We start from the raw sequence: 3,904 nt of genomic DNA on the forward strand, positions 1-3,904 counted from the left end.
GTCAATAAATATATATATATATATATGTGTGTGTGTGTCAATATATATATATATATATATATATATATATATAACACTGTATAAGCTTGTATTACAGGCACTATATTACCAGTTCCTCGCTATGTATTTATGTACTTATATTGTAGAGAACATATACTACTAAACACTCTCATAGTCAGCAATATTTGGTATTTGAGAAGATTCGAAAGAAGACCAACTGAAAGAATTCGATATGATTATACCTGTGACACATACACATTTTTAAAACAATAAATATCAAATAATAATAATAATAATATTTCTACGGGGGGGGGGCAGATGAAGAAGAGGAGGGGTTGGAAAAGTAAGGGGAATGGAGGTCGAAATAGAAGAATTTTTGTTTTTTTTTTGTTTTTTAATGCAAAATAGCATAAATGCTACTGTAGTGGGTGGGGTGCAAAGAAATTATAATGATTGGAGTAAGAAGTGATTGCAAGTTTGGATTGGGATGCAGTGACAATTATGCTCGCTTCTTTCATTTCATCTCCCTCCCTCCCTCCGTCTCTCTCTCTCTCTCTCTTTTTTTCCACATACATACACACACACATAGAAGCATAAAGTCTTGAAACTTGGCTGGTCGTATTTTACACAAAATTATGTTGCAAGCAAATACGTAACGACTTCATATTTGACGTCTGATGTAGTTGATGGTGATGATGATAACTATGACGGCGGCAGCGGGCGCACGCGCGTATTTGCATGTATGTATTCGTGTTGACACACACACATTGATGTTACATACATGCATAGATAGATAGATAGGTGGATGGATAGACAAAGAACGTATGCTCTGAGTGTATGCATCGTGTAGAAGTCCTTTTCGTGTACCACTACACCTTGTGACGCTCGTGTGTGTATGTATGGATGGATGGTATAGTGTGTGTGAGTGCGCGCGCACGGGCACAGGTGGTGTGAAGCACTACATACAAAGAACACTACACCTTCTTACCCGGAGTCTCTGTCTGTGTAGGTATGGTATGTGTTTCCACGCCCTCCTCCTCTTCTTCTAATTCACGGCTGAAATACTGTTCATCTTCCGAAACATGTCCGTCATACACCAGATATCCGGGTAAACGGCAAGCAGAGAAAACGACAACGGAGTATTTGAGTACATGGTATACACACCGGCTGCAACTGGTTAAGGTTGATGGATGGATGTATACGAGTGCGTTCAGACAGCTGTATGTCCGTGTATGCGATGGGTATCAACTGCACAAGTGTCCATAAATCAGATGAAACATGTTCCAAATGACAACGGAACTGTGCGGTTAGTATTGGCGAATGTGAGGGAGAGAGAGAGACAAGTGCTTGTAACGTACCGAAAACGAGGTAGAGAAATGAGGAAGACTGGGCGAAAAGAGTGTGTTTGCATTTATGGGGGAGGGTAGTAGGTGGGAAAAGAGATAACGAGAGAGGGAGAGAGAGATTGAGGAAGGGTGGAAGAGAGAAAGTGTGGAAATGAACGAGATAAGAAGATCGGTAGAGCGCGTGAGATAGGAAAGTGAAGAGAGTACGAATGAATGAAAGTTGGATGTGAGAGAGGTTGAGAAGAGAGAGAGAGAGAAGAGAACACGAGGAAAAATAAAGAGAGAAAAAGAATCTAAATAAAAGAACGGGAGAGAGCTCGAGTGAGAAAGTGAAAGAGGAAGAAAAAATAAGTTGAAGGAGGAGGAGGGGAAGAATGGAAAGAGAGAGAGAGAGAAGAGAAGAGGCAGAAAAGCAAGAGAATATATACGAAGGTAAAATACTAGGTAAAATACTACGAAGGTAAAATACTAGTAATCCAATATTTTGGATTACTAACTGAAGAGACAAAGCTCACGCTCTAACCTCCCTAATTTTGAAGGTGCCACTCATTGCAATCTGTAATGGTGTAAATTGTGTGATTAATGTTTCGTTAGTTTATACAGTAATGAGTTTAAGTACCAGAAATCTAATGCACCAAACTCAAATGTATTCACTTCACCAAAGATTTAATAGAAAAGCAAAAAAACAAAAACATTCTGGAATCACGAGCATCACCTAAAAACACAGTGGTTAATGAAACAGACAGAACCAAAAGATTTCAAGTTCAAGTTCTGTTTGAGTCAAAGAGTAGAGAGACGACCAGCATTTGTGAAGAGGGTGAACAAAGAAAGCATGCATCACATGACCTGTAAAACGACTTCGGCAGCCAAAATCCATGGCGCTTTGTCAAGCAGAGCTCGATGAACCATGTAGAATCATCTGGTTACTCAATTCATAGGATTCTCTCAGAAATTAATCCATCAACAAATCCCTCCATATTCTGCTACTCACTGCTTCCAATTAAGTGCTCCACATTTCTTCTGGTTAAAATGTCACAGGAAAGGGCTACAAGGTAGATTCCTGAAGCGAAGCCAACTGGCAAGAAGAGATCTAGCAGCAGACCAAGAATGAGATGGTTGGATGACATCCATAGTCTCAGCTGGATACACTTGGGGATCCAGCCAAAAAGTGTGATGACAGTTGTTTCTGATAAAACCCTATGGAGGAGGTGCCTGAGGACCCTACCCCCATGACCCTTTTAGGAAAAGTGGGCAGCAAAAGTGGATGGATGGATATATCTTGTTTGTCTTTCAGTTATCCATAAGACAAGCCATCCGTTAGTACAGGCTCCAGAAATCTTTTCCACCTTCAGTCTTCCAGTTTTCCTAGAAATTCTTGGACCAGAAGATGTAATGGTCTCTGATATATATGTATATATATATATATATATATAAAAACACATTATTTATTTAACATTATGACTATAGTGAAGATGGTCAACTGGCAGACATGTTAGCATGCTGGGCGAAATGCTTAGCAGTATTTCGTGTGTTTCCTTGTCTCCATGGAAACATGTCTGACCAAGAGGAAATATTATCTTGCTTTAAAATAGTTGAGTGTTAGCAACAGGCATTTGCCCATAGAAGATATACCTTTGCTTCAACAAATTCCACCTGAGCTATATTTGTAGAGAAAAGTGGACATTAAAACAATAATGATGATGATATGTGTGTGTGTGTGTGTGTGTGTGTGTATAATCTGGAGAGGAGTACCAATGTTCCCATGTGGCGAGCTTGATAATCGTTGAGAGGTTTCTCTCTACATGAAACCATTGATAGCCTTGTTAACCAACAAATAAACAATATTTATTAAACAACATGGCACTGAGCAATCATTCTCACTCTTCAATATCAACATATATGCATATATATATATATATATATATATATATATATATACATAGTCTCAAACATGGTGCAACACATTCCTGATTTATTAAAATTGTCTCCACCTCAAGAAGAAGTGTCATAATTACCAAATGACAATAAAGACCAACTCCACCTGAGAAGAGGAGAAAATGTAGAGAATCAAGAATTACTTAAAAACTGGATTGCTATCAAGAATAAGGACAGGTTTATTGTCTGGAAATAAGGGAACAGTTGTTTGTGCCTCAACAGGCAATACCAGCAGATCAGAAGCCAAGGGACTTAGACTTATATGAAAAGAGTTCAAAGACGGTTATGGCCCAAGTAATCTACATAATTTAATCAAAAATGAGTTAGGGGAAGTAACTCAGTGGCCAAGGAATTGTATTTGACTGACAGAGACAAAATACAGATGTATCAAATACCATACAACATAAATTCCTGGTTAATTAAAATCATCTTTGCATCTTGCAGATATGTCGCAATTACCAAACAGCAATTAAGACGAGCTTCAATAAACCTGGGCATTTGGTAATTATGATAAATCCTCTACACTTAAGAGATAATCTAATTTTTATAAATTAGGATTTTGTTATATAGTATTTAATACACACACACACACATATATATATATATATATATATATATATATA

At 37.9% G+C, this 3,904-nt stretch overlaps 1 protein-coding gene across 4 annotated transcripts in view; it reads right to left on the minus strand.

Moving 5' to 3' along the window:
- The window catches only part of LOC106869010 (E3 ubiquitin-protein ligase RNF144B), a 38,297-nt gene that overhangs the window by 27,736 nt on the left and 6,657 nt on the right, over window positions 1-3,904 (minus strand). The window contains exon 1 of one of the 4 annotated variants that reach the window (XM_052975901.1): window positions 989-1,500. The exons of the other annotated variants lie outside the window; for them this stretch is intronic. The gene's annotated coding sequence lies outside the window, so the exon portion shown is untranslated. Of the gene's footprint in view, window positions 1-988; window positions 1,501-3,904 lie in introns of those variants that run through there. 4 annotated transcript variants of the gene reach the window in all.

The sequence above is a fragment of the Octopus bimaculoides genome, chromosome 23, assembly GCF_001194135.2.
Source record: "Octopus bimaculoides isolate UCB-OBI-ISO-001 chromosome 23, ASM119413v2, whole genome shotgun sequence".
Classification (NCBI taxonomy): Eukaryota; Metazoa; Mollusca; class Cephalopoda; order Octopoda; family Octopodidae; genus Octopus; species Octopus bimaculoides.